Source organism: Pan troglodytes, chromosome Y (assembly GCF_028858775.2).
Source record: "Pan troglodytes isolate AG18354 chromosome Y, NHGRI_mPanTro3-v2.0_pri, whole genome shotgun sequence".
In the NCBI taxonomy this organism is placed as follows: Eukaryota; Metazoa; Chordata; class Mammalia; order Primates; family Hominidae; genus Pan; species Pan troglodytes.
In genome coordinates, this window is record NC_072422.2 from 21,182,679 (window position 1) to 21,202,268 (window position 19,590).

Sequence of the window (19,590 nt, forward strand, 5' to 3'; positions counted from 1 at the left end):
CCCAGGAACAAACCACAAAATCCATAAGGATCCAAAGGACCTGCAAGATGCCTAAGGCATGCCTAGACGTTGTAGTGGTCAGCATTTTTGAAACTTGCCCCACCGTGATTTCTAGGTACAGTCCTTCGCTGTTCCTTGGGGTTGCTCCCTCCGAGGTGTGGTTTCTTACATAATCACACAGCCTCAGAATATGCCAGACTGTGTGTTTCTGTGGGACTGTTGTCAGTGTTGGATATCTGCATGTGTGTGTTATGTGTGTGTGTCTAGGCGAGTAAGTGAATTCTGCTGAAAGGAATGTAGCTAGCGCACTTCAGCACTTATTTTTTTGTCTCCCAATGTTTTGGTGACCTGTCTGTGTGTCCCTGCTTGGGCTTCAGGGCTCCATGTTCTTTAATTTTCTGTGGATCATAAATCCTCAGCGAAATGGCAGGCTGGCTGAGACCCGCCAAGGTCCAAATCTCTGCCTCCTGAAAAAGAAAAAAAAGAGAGAGAGAGACAAAGACTTCTAGAAAGAAGAGCACACCACACCGAAAAGCAGATGTCTCTGAGTGTTTTATTGCCCTCTGGCAAACACAGGGAGAAACACTAGCAGTCCTGTCCACAGGACCACTTGTATTTACTTTCAATTTAGTTCCCAGGTGAGCAGGTGCTTCACATCATGATGAGACACTCCTCCATCACCTTGGATTTTCATTCTGGAACAGAGAGTATGAGCAGCAATAAGGTCACATTGGGCTGAGGATACAACCTGGTGAGGCTTGGATGGAGCCTGGCACTTTCATCTGCAAAGAAGGTGAAGACAAATGACACAGAAGGTGCTTCCAATTGCATACCCACATTCCCTTAATTGCACAAGCAGTCCACACCATGGCCCAGTGTTTAGGTGTGAGTACTCCAACATGCAGGGAACATGTGGAGTGCAAACTGGCCCAAATATTAGCAACCTCCCAATTTGAAGGCTTTCACACCTGTAGCCAAATGGCATTGGGATGGATTGATATTGGGTGGGATGTGGCATTTACTCTTCCCTCTTCTTTTCCTGACTTCCATGTTCCTCATAAGCCAGGGGTTTCCTGGGTCTGGCTCCATGTCTTCCACACTAAAAGTTTCCCTGTTCATGAAAGACGACCCTCATCAGAATCCATTTTGTGAGTGTTTCCTTCTAAACTGTCATGTTTCAATGACTGGGAGCTGTCAAACTTTTAAACGCTTAATCTCCCATTACAGCAAACAAAAGGAAACTTGTTTTCCAACTTTTATCAGAAGGTGGCATGATTCCAGTAAGGTGAGAAAACAGGCAGCAATGTCTGGATTTGCCTGGTACTCTTGTCACAGTTTCACTTCATCTGCACATTGCTTCTCATTGTGGGGGTTGAGGAGTCCATCACTGGGCTCTTGCTGGAATGTACTGCCTCTCGCCAGAGATCTTTTGGCTGCCAGAAATTTCAGGAAGCAAAAGGACTTTGGATAGGCTGTCTATGCTCTAGGTTGCAGGAAGTGGTGTCATTGTGGGGGCTGAATATGTTTGCGCTTTGAAGGAGGATTTTGGGTTCTCTGGGTGGAAACTTTGAACATTGCTGGGCCTCCAGCACAAGTCGGCTCTTTCTCTCAGGGGAACCTTCGTTTTTATTTGCTTTCATGGGAGGTTAAAATTGCTCCCCAACTGCACTATTGTACACTATTTTCTTGATTGGAATCACCACAGACGGCCTCTGAGACATTGTCTCAACAGGTAGCCGTGAGAGGTCAGTTCGAGGTATGTGAACACTACACTACCTTTGATTTGTCTTTGTCATGGTTCCTGCCTTTCCCTGAGAGCACCTGTGAGGTCCAGGATGAAGGAAAGCCGTGAAAACAAAGGCTCAGCCATCTTTTGCTGAAACCCACCTCCGGTGTCTCAGATATGATTCCATCAGAGTAAGACCCCTGAAAAACTTACCAGATTGTATTCCCATCCCCATGGGAACAGATTCTTGCACTGAGCCACTTTTGGGAATGGATGCCAAAGAGCTCTTTGCAGCTACTAGCTCACAGTTTCAAAATTCCTTTTTCTCCAGCAGGACTCGAACAAGGACGCTGCCCAAAAGAGTCCTATGGTCGTGACTTTTAGGGTCTAGCAGTGGGTTATCACAGGCAAAATTTTTCACGATACCAGGCCAGCTCTGCCTGTACTATTTTCCTCTGCTTAGGCAGGCTGGTAGCTCTGAAGGCAAGCTGCCCGGGCCTGCCTCGTGAATGCACAGATGCTAGATTAAAGGCACCAGACCTGAGCTGTGAGCTCTGGATAGCGTCACAGTGAATGCCACTGTTGCCTAGTGACAAGTCCCTAAATCTTGGTGGAGAAGACCTCCGTGGACGTGTGTGGGCGGTGGATTGTCACCTGTTTTCTTTGTGGGATCTACAGGATAGTCTTACAAATGTAGGAGACGGCAGATGTGAGCCAGCCTGAAGAAACATCAATCAGAGCCCCAGGAACAAATGGCAAAATCCCTAAGGATCCTAAAGGGTCTACAAGATGCCTCAGGCCTGCGTAGATGTTGTGGGAGTGAGTTTTTTTTCATCTAGCCCCACTGTGATTTCTAGTATGCTGTTCCTTGTGGTTGCTTCCTTTCAGTTGGGGCTTCTTTCATAAAAAAAAAAAAACAGCCTCAGAATCTGTCGGGCTGTGTGTTTCTGTGGGAGTGTTGAGAGTGTTGGATGCCTGTATGTGTGTTTGGCTTTCTGTGTTTGTGTGTGTGTATGTGTGTGTCTGTGTGTGTGTGCCTGTAACTGGAGTCTGCTTAAAGGAATGTGGCTAATACACTGCAGCCTTTTTTTTTTTTTTATAATCTCCCAACGTTTTTTGGCCTGTCTTTGTGGCTCTTCTTGGGTTGCAGGGCTCCATGTTCTTTACTTTTCTGTTAAGCATGAATCTGCAGTGAATTGGGAGGTTGGTGGAGATCTGCTGGGGTCCAAATCAACTACCCCTGCCAAAAATAAAAAACAATCTTCCAGAAAAAAGAGGAGCAAGCTACAACTAAGAAAAAAACATCTTCTAGTGTTTCATTGTCCTGCATCCAACAGAAGGAGAGACACTAGCAGTCCTGTCAGCAACGCCCCTTTAATTTACCTCAAATTCAGTTCCCAGTCGAGTAAGGGTTTCACATCATGAGGATGTACTACTTCATTATCTTGGGATTTCATTGCATGACACAGAGTGTGAGCAGCAATAAGGTGTAAAAGGGGTAAATATTCAATCTTGTGACTAGTAGATGGGGTCCTGCAACTTCACCTGCAAAAAATGGTGAAGACAGATGACACAGAAGGTGTTTTCAATTGCATCCCCACATTCCCTTAATTGCACAAGCAGCCCACAACTTGGTTCAGTTTTCAGTTGGGAGTACTCATACGTGCAGGAAACATTTAAAGAGAAAGCTGAAGCCATCTTACAAGCTATTGATTTGAGGGCTTTCATACTCAGAGGCAAATGGCAGTGGGATGAATTGATGTTTGGTGGGATGTGGCCTCTATATCTTCCTCTTATTTTTTTTTTGACTTCCATGTTTCTCATTGGCCTAGGGCTTCCTGGCTCTGTCTCCACGTCTTCCACACTAAATATTCCCCAGTTCATGGAAGACCCTCATGGGAATATATTGCATGAGTGTTTTCTTTTAAACAGTGTCACATTTTGAAACTAACTGAGCAGCTGTGATACCTTTAAAAGCATAAATTTCAGTTACAGCCACCAACAAGGAAACATTTGTTGTCCAACTTCTATTGGAGGGCTGCAAGATTACTGCAGGATGAGAAGCAGGCAGCGTGTCTGGATTTGCCTGGTAATATAGCCTCTGGTTCACTTCATCTCTATGTTCTTTCTTATTGTGGAGGGGGTCTTTCACTGGGCTCTTGCTGGATGAGACTGCCTCTCATCACATACTATTTGGCTGCCAGGGATTTCAGGGAGCAAAATGGATTTTGGGTAGGATGGCTTCATTCCAGATTGTGGGTAGTGGTCTTGTTGTGAGCATTGAGGTAGTTTGAACTTTGCAGGAGACTTTTGGGGTCCTCTGGCATTAATATTTGAATGTTGCTGGGATTCCAGCATATGCCAGCTCATTCTCTCATGCAGCTTTGATTTTTCTTTGCTTTCATTGTGTGTCCACCTTATCCCTCAGTAGCGTTACTAAGCGTACTTTTTAGGTTTCCGATAATCAAAGATGACGTCTGCAACACTGTCTCAATGTCGTTTTAACCCATGAGAGGCCAGTTTGAACCGGAGAAACACTGCTCCTACTTGGATTTGCTTTTGTCTTGGTTCCTGTCTCTCCCAGAGAGCCCCTGTGGGGCCCAGGATTAAGGGAGGCAGTAAGGTCAAGGGGCTGGTCATCTTTTGCAAACACCTATCTCTGGGGTCTTCCTATCTCTGGGGTCTTAGGTATGTTTCCGTCACCCAAAGACCCATTAACAACTCACCAGGCCACATGCCAATCCCCATGGGTCCTGATTGTTGCAAACAGCCTCTTCTGTGAATGGAGTCTGAAGTGCAGTTCCAACGACCACCTCACAGTCTCAAAACACCTCCTCTTACAGAGGGACCTGACCACGGTGATGAACTGAAAGGGCCCTAAGTTTGAGAAATTCAGGATCCCACAAGGGGTTATAACAGGCAGCCTTTTTGCTGATAGCAGGCTGGCTCTGCCCTTACCATTTTTCTGTGCTTAGGCAGCCTGACAGCTCTAACAGCCAGGTGACTGAGCCTGCCTTGCGATTGTGCATGTACTAATCTCAGAGCACCAGGACTGAGCTGTGAGCTCTGGCTAGCATCAAAATGAATGCCACCATTGCCTAGCAACAAGTCCATGGGGCTTGGAGGAAGGAGACCTCTATGGGAGTGCATCAGCGGTGGATTCTTGTCTATCTTCTCTGTGGGATCAATGGGAGAGTCCCATGAACCCAGGAGATAGAAGACATGAGCCAGCCTGAAGAAATTTCAGAGCAGAGTCTCAGGAATAAGCCACACATCCCTAAGGATCCAAAAGGATATGCAGGATTCCTCAGGCCAGACTAGACGTTGTAGTGCCGAGTCTTTTTGAAACTGGCCACACAGTGATTTATTGGTACAGCCCACCTGTGTTCTCTGAGGTTCTTCTCTCCCAGTTGGGATTTCCTGCAGAACCATGCATCCTCAGATGCTGTTGGGCTGTGTGATACTGTGAAAGTGTTGCATGTGTTGGATGTCTTTGTGTGGCTTTATGTGTGCCTCTGTTTTTGTGTGTTTGTGCCAATAAGTGGAGTTTGCTTAAAGGAATATGGCTAATGCATTGCAGCATTTGTTTTTTCTTTTCTTTTCTTTTCTTTTCTTTTTTTTTTCTTTTGTCTCTTAATTTTGGTGGTCTGTCTGTGTGGCTCTGCTTGGGCTGTGGGGCCCTGTGTTCTTTATTTTTTTGTGCATCATGAATCTGCATTGACGGGAGGCTGGCTGAGAACCACCAGCGTCCAAATCACCTTCTCTTGAAAAAAACAAAAAAAAAACAAAAAAACAAAAAAAAAAAAACACTTTTCTAGAAAGAAGACAAGCACGCCACACCCAAGAACAGATATCTCCAGGTGTTTCATTGTCCTGTGGTCAACCCAGAGAGAGACAACAGTGTTCATGTTTGCAGGGCCACTTGAATTTTCCTTGAATTTGGTTCCCAGCAGAGCAGATGCTTCACGTTGTAAAGGGGCACTCCTCCATCATCTTGGGATGTCATTCTTGAAAACAGAGTTGGAGCAGCAATGAGGACAGGTATGTGTGAGGATACAGTCTGATGAGGGGTGGATGGGGTCCCGCATCTTCACCTGCAAAGAAGTTGAAGACAGATGATACAGTAACTGCTTCCAACTCCATTTCCCCATTCACTTAATTGCACAAGCAGTCCACACCATTGTCCAGTGTCCAGGTAGGAGTACTCCAATGTCCAGAGAACATTTGGACTGCAAACTGAGACTATCCTGAAAATCTCCCAATTTGAGGGCTGTCATACACAGAACTTAATAAGAGTGGGTGTTTTGATGCTTGGTAAAATGTGGCCTCCACAATTGTCTCTTAGTTTCCCGAATTCCATGTTCCATATTCACCTAGGTTTTCCTGGGTCTGACTCAATGTCTTCCACACTAAATGTTTCCCATTTCATGGAGAATGACCCTCATGGGAATCTACTGGGTGTTTCCTTCTAAACAGTGTTTTAATTACTGGGTAGCTGTGATACTTTTAATATCAAAAATTCCCTTTACAGCCACCAACAAAGAAACTCTTGTTCTCCCAATTCTATCTGAGGGCTGCATGATTCATATAGGATGAGAAACAGGCAACTGTGTCTTGATTTTGCCTCTTAACCTAAGCTCTATTTCATTTCATCTTTACATCATTCTCACTGTGAAGATGTCTTGCACTGGGTTGTTGCTGGATGGGCCTCCCTCTTGCCATAGATCTGTTCATTGCCAGGGATTTCTGAATGCAAAGGAACTTCATGTAGGCTGGCTGTGCTCCAGTTGTGGGTTCTGGTCTCATTGTGACAGCTGAGGTTTTTAGCATTTTGCAGAAGTAGTATGGGTCCTCTGACAGGAATCTTTGAACATTGGTTGGACTCTAGTGCTAGTCAGCTGGCTCTCTCAGGTGAGCACAATTTTTCCTGGCTTTCAGGGTTACCCACCTTACCCCTCAACAGCACTACTGGACACACTTCTCAGGCTAGTAATCACCACAGACAGCCTCACAGACACTATCTCAACCTTGTCTGTACCCATGTGAGGACACTTAGAGGTGTGAGAAAACTGAGCCACCTTGGACTTGCATTTGTTGTGCTTCATGCCTTTCCCAGAGAGACCCTGTGAGGCCCAGGATGAAGAGAGGTAGTGAGGTCACTGGCTTGTCCATATTTCACTAACTGCCTCTTGGGTCTCAGGTGTGATTCTGTCATTCAAATATCCCACAACAGCTAACCACAATATATTCCAGTCCCCATGGGACCAGAATCTTGCACACAGCCTTTTTCATGAATGAAGTCAGAAGAGCAGTTTTCAATGCCTTCCTCACAGTCTCAAATTGCCTCTTCCTCCAGTGGGACCTGACCACAAAGACGGCCCAAAAAGGCCCTAAAGTCAAGACTTATAGGGACTCAAAGTTGGTTACTACATGCAGTTTTTTCCTGATACCAAGCGGGTTCTGCCTATGCCATTTTTTTCTAATTAAGCAGAATGACATCTCTGACAGCTGGGTGCCTGAACCTGCCTTGTGAATGTGCATGCACTCATCACAGGGCACCAGACTTGAGTTTTGAGTTCTGGCTAGCATCATAATGAATAACCCCTTTGGCAAACAACAAGACCTCGTGGATTTGTGGAGGAGACCTCCACGGTGGTGCATTGGCCATGGACTTGCACCTGTCCTCTTTGTGTTATTCTCGGGATAGTCCCATGATCCTAGGAGAAAGCAGACATGAGCTAGCCTAAAGAAATGTCAATCAGAGCCCTAATTTAATGAGTGGTCAGCTTTGTTATATTTAAAACTGTAAATTCCCGTTACAGCCTCCAAAAAGGAAACTCTTGTTCTCCCATTTCTGTTGGAGGGCTGCGTGATTCCTGTAGGATGAGAAGCAGGCTGCTGTCTCTGGCTTTTGTTTTATTAATCTAGCCTCTGTTTCATTCCATCTGCACAGCCTTCTCATTTTGGAAGGGCTCTTTCATTGAGCTGTTGCTGGATGAAATGGCCTCTTGCCACAGATAATTTAGCTGCAAGGGAATTCAGAGAGCAAAAGGGACTTCAAGTAGCCTGGCTGTGCTCCAAGTTGTGGGCGTTTGTCTCATGGTGGGGGCTGAGGTTGTTTGCACTTCACAAGAGGCTTTTGGGTCCTCTGACAGAAACCATTGGTTATTGCGTGGACTCCAGCACAAGGCAGCTCATTCTATCAGGTGAACCTCGATTTTTCTTTGCTTTCAGGGAAAATCCACAGTGCCCCTCAACAGCACTAGTGGGCACCCTTTTCAGGCTTGCCATAAATACGGACGGCCTCTGAGACACTGTTTCAATCTCATCTGCTGCATGAGAGGCCAGTTTGAGGTGTGAGAACACTTCTACACATTGGACTTGCCTTTGTCGGGTCCTTACGGCCTGAAGTGGTCCTGAAGTCAAGAGTTTGAGGGTCCTGAAGTGGGTTTTCACAATTAGCCATTTTCCCAACACCAAGACATATCTTCCTGTACCATTTTCCCCTGCTTAGGCAGGCTGCCAGCTCTGACAGCCAGGCACCCAAACCTGCCTTACAAATGCATGTGTGCTTGTCTCAGGGCACCAGGCTTGATTGTGAGCTCTGATCAGCATCCCAGTGAATGTCACCATTGTGTAGCAACAAGTCTCTGTGGCTTGGCAGAGAAAGAGACCTCCGAGGAGGTGCTTTTGTGGTGGTTTCTCTCTTGTATTCTCTGTGGGATCCACAGGACTGTTCCATGATCTTAGAAGAGAGCAGAGGTAAGCCAGCCTGAAGAAATTTCAAGCAAAGCCCCAGGAATAAACCTCAAAATCACTAAGGACCTAAAATATTCTGCAGGATTCCTCAGCCATGCCTGGACATTATAGGGTGAGGCTTTTTGAAACTTGCCCCAGTGTGATTTCTAGGTACAGTCTGCAGGTATTCCCCAGGGTTGCATTATCCCAGGTGAGGATTCCTGCAGACCTATGCAGCCTTAGGACCTGTCCGGCTGTGTGTTTTTATTGGAGTTTTGCAAGGTTTTGATGTCTCTATGTGTGTGTGTCATTTGTGTGTGTGTGAGTATGTGTTTGTGTGTGTGTGTGTGTGTTCTTGTAAATGGAGTCTGTTTGAAGGAATGTGGATAATACACTTCAGAACTTCTCTTTTTTTGAGTCTTTCAACCTTTTGGTGACCTGTCTGTGTGGCTCTGCTTAGACTGAGAGGCTCAATGTTCTTAATTTTTTGATGGATCATGAATCCATAGTGAATTTGGAGCTGGGCTGAGAACTGCCTGTGCCCAAATCACCTCCCTCTCAAAAAAAAAAAAAAAAAAAAATTAAAAAACCACTCTTCTAGAAAGAATGTGAGCACACCACACCAAATAACAGAGATCTCTGAGTGTTTCATTGTCCTATGCCCAACCCAGAAAGAGGCATTAGCAGTCCTTTCCGAAGGGCCCCTTGAATTTACCTTGAATTCAGTTTCCAGCAAAGCAGGTGGTTCATGTCATGAGTAGTCACTCTTCTATCATCTTGAGATTTCATCCTGAAACATCAAGTGTGTGTAGCAAAAAGGTCACATAGGGGTGAGGATAAAATCAGGTGGGAAATGGATGGGGTCCAACAACTCCACCTGCAAAAAAAAAAAAAAAAAAAAAAAAACAGATGACACAGAAGATACTTCAAAATTTATCCCTGCATTCCTTTAATTGCAGAAACAGTCCACACAATGGCCCACTGTTCAGGTGAGAGTACTCTATTGTGCACAGAACATTTGGCATGCAAATTGGGGCCATCCTTGCAGAATCCCGATTTGAGGGCTTTCACACCTGGAGCCAAATGAGAGTGCAACGGATTAATTCTGGGTGGGATGTAGCTTCCACAGTTACATCTTCTTTCCTGACTTCCTTGTTCCTTATCTTTCTAGGGTTTCCTAGGTCTGGTTCAATGATTTACACAATAAACCTTTCCCAGTCCACGGAGAACGATCCTCATGGGAATCCATGGTGTGAGTATTTCCTTCTAAACACTGTCACTTTTTAAAGACTGGGTAGCTTTGATACTTTTAAAATCATAAATTTTTATTACAGCCGCCAACAAAGAAACTCTTGTTCTCCCACTTCTATTGAAGGGCTGCATGATTTAAGATGAGAAGTAGGCAGCCAAGTCTGGCTTTTGTCTTGTAACCTAGCTTCTGCTTTATTTCATGTGCACGACCTTTTTATTGTGGAGGGGTTATTTCATTGGGGTGTTTCTGGAGGGACTGCTTCTTGTCACATATTATTTAGCTGCAAGGGAATTCAGAGTGCAAAAGGGACTTTGAGTAGGCTGGCTGCACTCCAGATTGAGGATCTTTGTCTCATTTTGGGGGCTGAGGTTGTTTGCACTTTACAGGAGGATTTGCACTTCTGACAGGATTCACTGAACATTGCTTGTACTCCAGCACAAGGCAGTTTTTTCTCTCATGTGAGCCCTGATTTTTCTTTGTTTTCTTGGGGAATTGATAGTGTCCCTCAACAGCACTACAGGACACCCTTTTCAGTCTTGCCATCACCAGAGATGTCCTCTGAGACACTGTCTCAACATCATCTGCATTCATGAGAGATCAGTCTGAGGTACAAGAACACTGATCCACCTTGGACTTGCCTTTGTTGTGGTTCCTGCCATTCCTAGATAGCCCCTGCGAGGCCTCAGATGAAGGGAGGCAGTGAGGAAAACAGCCCACCATCTTTCACCGACACCTGCCTCTGGGGTCTCAGGTATAATTATATTGCCCAAAGAACCCTCGACAACACACCAGACTATATTTCAATCTTCAGGGACTCAATTCTTGCACACAGCCTCTTGCAGTAATGGAGTCAGAAGAGAAGCTTCCAGTGACAACCTAACAGTCTTTAAATGCCTCATTGCCAGTGGGAGTTCACTATGGAGATGGCCTGAAGGGGTGCTGATTTCGAGGCATTTAGGGTCCCACAGTAAGTTTTCAAAGGCAGCATTCTTCCCAATTCCATGACAGCTCTGCCTGTACCATTTTCCTCTTCTTAGGCAGGCTGATAGCTCTGACAGCCAGGAGCCCAAGCCTGCCTTAGGAAAGAAAATGCACTAGTCTCAGGGCACCAGGCCTGATTGTGAGTTCTGGCTAACATCACAATTAATGCCAGCGTTGGCCTAGCGACAAGTCCAAGAGGCTTTGCAGAGAAGGAGACCTACCTGGAGGTGTGTCGGCGGTGGACTCTTGCCTGTCTTCTCGGTGGGATACACGGGATAGTCCCATGATCCCAGGAGAGGGCAGACATTAGCCATCCTCAAGAAACATCAAGTATATCCCCAGGAATTAACCATGAGATCCTTATGGACCCAAAAGAATCTGCTGGATTCCTCAGGCCTCCTTAGACATTGTACGGGTGAGTCTTTTTGAAACTTGCCCCACTGTGATTTCTAGGCATAACCCACCTGTGTTCCTTGGGGTATCTTTCTCACAGATGTGGCTTCCTACAGAACCACACAGACTCTGGAGCTGCCGGGCTGTGTGTTTCTGTGGGAGTGTTGTGATTGTTGGATGTTTGCATGTGTGTTTGGCATTGTGTGTGTGTGTGTGTGTGTGCGCTCGCGCGCATGCCCCTATTAGTGGAGTCTACCTGAAGGACTCTGGCTCACGCACTTTAGTGCTTCTATTTTTTAAGTCTCCCAAACTTGTGGTGGTCTTTTCTGCTCTGTTGTGGTTATGTGGCTCCATCTTCTTTATTTTTCTATGGATTATGAATTTGCAGTGAATTGTGAGGCGGGATGAGACACATCAGCATCCAAATCATTACCCCTGCCAAAAAATAAAAAAATAAAGCCACTTTCTAAAAAGAAGAGGATCACACCATACCAAAAAAAAGACATCTCTGAGTGTTTCATTGTCTTTCAGCCAATCGAGGGAGAGACACTGGCAGTCCTAGCCACAAGGCCCCTTGAATTTACCTTGAATTCAGTTCCCAGCCAAGCAGGTGCTTCATGTCATGAGGGGTCACTCCTAAATTGTCTTTGTATTTCATCCTGGGACATAGTGGGTGAGCAGCAATAAGGTCAGATGGGTTGAGGATACAATCTGGCGAGGTGTGGACGGGGTATCACAATTTCATCTGCACAAAAGTGGAGACACATGACACAGAAGTTGCTTCCAAATCCATCCCTGCAATTTCTCAATTGCAAAGCAGTCCAAAACATGGCCCAGTATTCAGGTGGGAGTAACCCCAATATTCAAGGAACATTTGGAGGGCAAATTAAGGTCATGGATTGATGCTGACTGGAATGTAGCCTCCACACTTACCTTTTATTTTCCTGAATTCCATGTTTTTCCTTAGCCTAGGGTTTCCTAGGTATGGCTCAAAGACTTCCACACCAAATGTTTCCAAGTTCATGGATGAAAAACCCTCATGGAAATCCATGGCTTGCATGTTTTCTTCTAAACACTGTCAGATTTCAGTGACTGGTCAGCTTTGATACTTTTAAAATCACAAATTACCATTGCAGCTGCAAAAAAGGAACCTCTTGTTCTTCCACTTCAATTGGAGGGCTGCATGATTCTTATAGTTTGAGAAGTAGGCAGCCATGTCAGGCTTTTGTCTGGTAATCTAGCCTGTTTCATGTTACCTGTGTAGTCTTCTCATTGTGGCAAGGCTCTTTCACTGGGCTGTTGCTGGATAGGACTGCTGCTCACCACAGATTATTTAGCTGGCAGGGATTTGAGAAAGCAAAAAAGACTTCAGATAGGCTGGCTGCACTCTAGAATGTGGGTCATTGTGTCTTTCTGGGGGCTGAGATTGTTTGTACTTTGCAGCAGCCTTTTGGTTCCTATGACAGTAGCCATTGAACACTGCTTGGACTCCAGGACAAGACAGTTCATTCTCTCAGGCAAGCCTTGATTTTTCTTTGCTTTAATGGGAAATCCACTGTGCCCCTCAAGAGCACTACTGGACACTCTTTTTAGACATGTCATCTCCTCAGACAACCTCTGAGACACTGTCTCAACCCATCTGCACACCTGAGAGGACAGTCTGAGGTGCAAGAACACTGCTTCATTTTGGACTCGCCTTTGTCATAGTTCCTGATTCTCAGAGACCGCTTCTGTGAGGTCCATGATGAAAGGAGTCAGTGAGGTCAAGAGCCCCACTATCTTTCACTGACACCCACCTCTGGGATCTCAGGCATGATTCTGTCACCAAGAGAAAAACACACCAGAGTATATTAAAATCCCCATGGGACACGGTTCTTCCACACAACCTTTTTCAAGAATGAAGTCAGAAGAGCAGTTTCCAGTGACCACCTCACAGTCTCAAAACATCTCCTCTTACAGTGGGACTGGACAACAGAGATGGCCCGAAAGAGCCCAGATGTCAAAAATTTCAAGGTCCCACAGTGGGTTTTTGAAGGCAGCGTTTTTCCTGATACCAGGCAGGCTCTGCCTGTACCATTGTGCTCTGGTTAGGCAGGCTGACAGCTCTGAGAGCCAGATGATTGAGCCTGCCTTATGAATGTACATGCACTAGTCTCAGAGCACCAGACCTGATTGTGAGCTCTAGTTAGTGTCACAGAGAATGTTACCATTGCCTAGCGACATGTCCTTGGGCTTGGCAAAGAAGGAGCCCTCCATGGAGGTGTGTCAGCGGCGGACTCTCGCATGTCTTCTCTGTAGGATTTATGGGATAGTCCATGATCTTAGAAGTGGTAGACTTGAGCAACTCTGAAGAAATGTCAAGCAAACTCCCAGGAAGAAACCAAATCCTGAAGGATGAAAAAGAATCTTCAGGATTTATCAGGCCTGCCTAGGGGCTGTAGGGGTGAGTTTTTTGAAACTTGCCCTAGTTTGATTTCTAGGTACAGCCTGCCTGTGTTCCCTGGGACTCCTCTCTCCCATGAAGAGTGAGCAGGAGCTACCTGTAGAACCACACAGCCTCAGCAGCTGCTGGGCTGTGTGTCTCTGTTAAAGTGTTGCAAATGTTGGATGTCTGCATGTGTTTGTGACACTGTGTTTGTGTGTGTGTGTGTGCATGTGTGTGCACCTGTAAGTAGAGTCTGGTTAAAGAAATGTGCCTAACGCACTTAAGCACTTCTTTTTTTTTTAAGACTCCCAAATTTTTGGTGGCCTGTCTGTGTGGCTCTGTTTGTTCTGCACGGCTCCATCTTCTTTTTTTTTCCTGTGGATAACGAATCAGCAGTGAATTGTGAGGAATACCGAGGCCCACCAGCATTTGTACCACCTCCACCTGCAGAAAAAGTCACTCTTCTAGAAAAAAGAGGAGCACACGACACCAAAAACAGACATCTCCCAGTGTTTAATTGTTCTGCCGCCAACCCATTTAAACGCACTGGCGGTCCTGCCCATAGGGCACATTGAATTTACCTCGAATTCGGTTTCCATCCGAGCAGGTGCTTCACGTTGTGAGGGGAAACTCCTCCACCATATTGGGATTTCATCCTGGGATATACAGTGTTACCAGCAATAAGGTCAGATAAGATACAGTCTGGTGAGAAGTGGATAAGGTCCACAACTTCACCTGCAAAAAAAAAAAAAAAAAAAAAAATGAAGACAGATGACGCAGAAGATGCTTCTGACTCCATCCCTGCATTCTCTTGATTGTGCAGGAGGACCACAGCGTGACCCATTGTTCAGGTAGGAGTACTCAAACATGCAAGGAATATTTGGAGTGCAAATTGGGGCCATCCTGGCAAACTCCTGATTTGAGGGCTTTCATAGTCAGAGACTAAAGGGAGTGGGATGGATTTATGCTGGGTGGGATGTGGTCTCCACACTTGCCTCTTCTTTTCCTGACTTCCCTGTTTCTCATTGGACTAAGGTTTCCTTGGTCTGGCTCATCGACTTCCACAGTAAACCTTTCCCAGTTCATGGAGAACAACCCTCATGGGAATTCATTGTGTGAGTGTTCCTTTTAAACACTATCGCATTTTAATGACTGGACAGCTTTGATATTGTTAAAACCATAAATTTCCATTAAGGCCACCAACAAGGAAACTCTTGTTCTCCCACTTTTATCTGAAGGCTGCATGATCCCTGTAGGATGAGAAGCAGACAGCCATGCCTGCCTTGGCCTTGTAATCTAGCCTCTGTTTCAATTAATCTACATGGCCTTCTCATTGTTCAGGGTGTTTTTTCTTGAGATGTTGCTGGATGAGACTGCCTCTCACCACAGATTATTTAGCTGCCAGGATTTCAGAGAGGAAAAGGGATTTTGGGTAGGCTGGCAGTGCTGCAGTTTGCGGATCTTCGTCTCATTGTTTGGGGTGAGGCAGTTTGCACTTAGCAGGAGGATTTTGTGTCCTCTGACATGAATCACGGAACATTGCTTGAACTCCAGCACAAGGCAGCTCATTCTTTCATGTGAGTTTTGGTTTTTCCTTGCTTTCTTGGAAAATCCACAGTGCCCCTCATCAGGACTACAGGACATCATTTTTAGGTTTGCCATCACCACAGACAACCTCTGAGACACTGTCTCAACCTCATTTGCACATGTGAGAGGCCAGCCTGAGGTGTGAGAACACTGCTACACCTTTCACTTGACCTTGTCGTGGTTCCTGCCTTTCCCAGAGAGCCTTTGTGAAGCCCAGGTTCAAGGGAGGCAGTGAGATCAACAGCTTGGCTATCTTTCACTGACACCTGCCTCTGGAGTCTCAGGTATACTCCTATCACCCAAGTTTCCCTCAACATTAAACCAGACTATATTGGTGTCCTCATGTGGACCTGATTCTTGCACACAGCCTTTTCCCAGAATGGAGTCAGAAGACCACTTTCCAGTGACCACCTAAAAGTCTAGAAAAGCCTCTTACTTCAGCAGAACCTCACCACAGAGACAGCCTGAAGGGGCCCTGAGTTTTGAGACTTAGGTTCCTAAAGTATGTTTTCTCCAGCAGCATTTTTTTCAATACCAGGCGAACTCTGCCTGTACCATTCTCCTCTACTTACGCAGGCTGACAACTCTGACAGCCAGGCACCGGAGGAGCCTGTCTCACAAATGTGCAAGCCCTAGCCTCAGGGCACCAGGCCTGATTGTGAGCTCTGGATAGCATCACAATGAGTGTCACCATTGCCTGGGGACAGGTCTCTGTGGCTTGGCAGATAAGAAGACCTCATTGAAGATGTGTTGGGAATGGACTCTCACTTGTCTTCTCTGTGGGATCCATGGGATAGTACCATGATCCTAAGAAAGGGCACATGTGAGCCAGCCTGAAGAAACATCAAGCAGAGCCCCAGGAATAAATGGCGAAATTCCTAAGAATCCAAAAATCGGCAAGATTTCCCAGGCCTGCCTCGACATTATAGAGGTGAGTCTTTTTGAAACGTGCTACACTGATTTCTAGGTACAGCCTGCGTGTGTTCCCGGGGTTGCATTCTACCAGGTGGGGATTCCTGCAGAACTGAGCAGCCTCAGGAGCTGCTGGGCTGGCTTTTTTTTTTTTTTGGGAGGGGGCGGGGGGCTTGTTGTGAGTTTTGGATGTCTGTGTGAGCGTGTGTGTGTGGCATGGTGTGTGTGGCATGTTGTGTGTGGCATGGTGTGTGTGGCATGGTGTGTGTGTGTGTGTATGTGCTTGTATTCCTGAAAGTGGAGTCTACTTAAAGAAATGCAGCTAATGCACTTGAGCTCTTCTCTTTTTTTAAAATTTCACAACCCTTTTTTGGCCTGTCTGTGTGGCTCTACTTGGGCTGCGGGGCTTCGCGTTCTTCATTTTTCGGTGCATCATGAATCTGAAGTGCATTTGGAGGCACGCAGAGACCAGCCAGCTTCCACATTACCACCCCTAGCAAAAAAAATCCAGTCTTCTAGAAGGGAGAGGAGCACACCACACCCAAAAGAGACAGCTCCTAGTGTTTCATTGTCTTGTGGTCAAGTCAGTAAGAGACACTAGCAGTCCTGTCCACAGAACCCTTGAATTTACCTCGAATTTGGTTTCCAGCCAAGCAGGTGCTTCACATCATGAGGGTTCATGTCTCAATCATCTTAAGATTTCATGCTCAGACACAGAGTGTGAGCAGCAATAAAATCAGATAGGTGTCAAGATTCTATCTGGTGATGGGTGGATGGGGTTCCACAATTTCACCTGCAAAAAAAAATTAAGATAGATAACAGAGAAGTTGCCTCCAAATCCAACCCCACATTCCCTTAAGTGCCTAGTTAGTTCCCACCATGGGCTGCTGTTCTGGTGAAAGTACTCCAACGTGTAAGGAATATTTGGAGTGCAAATTTGGGCCATCCTGGCCAACTCCCAATATGATGGCTTTCATACATGGAGTCAAATAGGATTAGAATGAATTTATGCTGGGTGGGACGTGACCTCCCCATGTGCCTCTTCTTTTCCTTAATTCCATGTTGCTCATCAGTCTATGGTTTTATGAGTCTCGCTCAACAACATCCACAATAAACATTTCCCAGTTCATGAAGAACGGCCCTCATGAAAATCCATTGCATGAGTGTTTTCTTCTAAACACTGTCACGTTTTCATGACTGGGCAGCTGTGATAGTTTTAAAAGTGTAAATTCCTGATACAGTCATCAAGAAGGAAACTCTTGTTCTTCCACTTGTATTGGAGGGCTGCATGTTTCCTGTAGGATTAGAAGCAAGAAGCAGTATCTGTCTTTTTCCTGGTAATCTAGGATCTGTTTCATTTCATCTGCACATCCTTTCTCATTGTGAAGGATGCTTTTCACTGGGCTGTTGCTGGATAGAAGTGTCTCTCAACACAGATCTTTGGCTGCCAAGGATTTCAGGAAGTATGTCAGACTTTCGGTAAGCTGGCTGTGTTCCAGGTTGTTGGTCTTGTGGTTTGTTCTCTCATTGTGGGGAATGAGATTGTTTGCATTTTGCAGAAGGCGTTTGAGTCCTCTGCCAGGAATCTTGCTTGGAATCCAGCACAACTCAGCTTATTCCATCAGGTGAGCCTTGATTTTCATTGCTTTCATAATTGGTCAACAATACCCCTCAAAATCACTACCGGACAACTTTGCAGGCTTGCAATCACCACAGATGGCCTCTCAGACACTGTCTCATCATCTTTACCCATCAGAGCCCAGTTTGATTTATGAGAACACTGCTCTAACTGGGACTTGCCTTTGTCTTGGTTCCTGCCTTTCTCAGAGAGCTCTTGCAAGACCCAATATGAAGGGAAGTAGTCAGATCAAGGGCCCAGTCATGATTCACTGACTCCCACCTCGGGGGTCTCAGGTATGATTCCATCCCCCAAAGAACCCTTAACAACTCACAGGACAATATTCCAATCCTGATGGGACCTGATTCCTCTTCACAGCCTCTTTCAGGAAGGGAGTCCAAAGAGGAGTTTCCTGCAACCACCTCACAGTCTCAAAACTCCTCCTCCTCCAGAGGGACTCGACCATCGAGACAGCCCTAAGGGCCCTGGGCTGAGACTTTCAGGGTTACAGAGTAGGTTTTCACAGGTAGCCTTTTTTCCAATACCAGGTCGACTCGACTCACACCGTTTTTTTCCTGCTTAGGCAGGCTGACAGCTCTGACAGCTGGGCTCAAGAGCCTGCATCCTGAATGTGCCTTTACTAGTCTCAGGGGAGGAGGCCTGAGCTTTGAGCTCTAATTGCATCACAATGAATTCTACCGTTGCCTAGTGACAAGTCCCTGTGTCTTGGTGGATAAGGATACTTTTGTGGAGGTTGGTGGGCCATGGATTCTTGCTTGTCTTCTCTGTGGGATCCTTGGGATACTCCCATGAATGTAAGAGAGGGCAGACATGAATGAAGGGGTGGCCTGCCCATTCACACTTGTGGGTATTTCTAGTCGGGTGGTACAAGAGATGGAAAAAAGAAATAAGACACAGAGACAAAGTATAGGGAAACAACAGTGAGCCCAGGAGACTGGCACTTAGCACACCAAGGACCTACACTGGCACTGGTCTCTGAGCTTCCTCAGTTTTTATTGATTATTATTTTCATTATTTTGGGAAAAAGGAGTGTAGCAGCAGAGCAAGGTGATAATAAGGAGAAGGTCAGGAAAAAACATGTGACCAAAGAATCCATGTCATAATTAAGTTCAAGGGAATGTACTATGCCTGGACATGCACGTAGGCCAGATTGATGTTTCTCTCCACCCAAACATCTCAGTGAAGTAAAGAATAACAAGGCAGCATTGCTGCAAACATGTCTCACCTCCCACCATAGGACGTTTTTTCTCCCATCTCATAATTGAACAAATGTACAATCAGGTTTTATACCGAGACATTCTGTTCCCAGGGGCAGGCAGGAGACATTGGCCTTCCTCTATCTCAACTGCAAGAGGCTTTCCTCTTTTACCAATCCACCTCAGCACAGACCGTTTACAGGTGTTGGGCTGGGGGATGTTCAGGTCTTTCTTATCCCACAAAGCCATATTTCAGACTATCACATGGGGAGAAACTTTGGACAATACTCAGATTTCAAGGGCAGAAGTCCCTGCAGCTTTCCACAGGGCTTTGTGCCCTTGGTTTATTGAGACTAGAGAATGGGAATAACTTTTACCAAGTATACTGCTTGTAAACATTTTGTTAACAAGGAATGTCCTGCACAGCCCTAGATCTCTTAAACCTTGATTTCATACTACACATGTTTTTGTGAGCTCCAGGTTGGGTGAAAGTGGCTGGGGCAAAGTGGCTGGGGCAAAGTTACAAATTAACATCTCAGCAAAGCAATTGTTTAAAGTACAAGTCTTTTTCAAAATGGAGTCTCTTATGTCTTCCCTTCCTACATAGACACAGTAACAGCCTGATCTCTCTTTCTTTTCCCTACACATGAACCAGCCTGAAGAAACGTCAAGTAGATCTTCAGGAATAAACTGTGAAATGCATAAGGATACAAAGGATCTGCAGGACGCCTCAGGCCTTCC

General features: G+C 45.7%; 1 long non-coding RNA gene across 2 annotated transcripts; it reads right to left on the reverse strand.

The window, feature by feature from the left end:
* Nucleotides 1–534: 534 nt before the first annotated feature.
* On the reverse strand, nucleotides 535–18,282 carry LOC107971290 (uncharacterized). Of its 2 annotated transcripts, none has more exons than XR_001714241.2 (5): nucleotides 17,967–18,282; nucleotides 16,646–16,807; nucleotides 14,097–14,250; nucleotides 9,180–9,341; nucleotides 535–782 (listed from the first exon to the last, which is right to left on the reverse strand). It is a non-coding gene; the product is annotated as an uncharacterized LOC107971290 (long non-coding RNA). The 2 variants fall into 2 exon arrangements; XR_001714242.4 differs by lacking the exon at nucleotides 535–782 and adding an exon at nucleotides 5,572–5,820.
* Nucleotides 18,283–19,590: the final 1,308 nt, after the last annotated feature.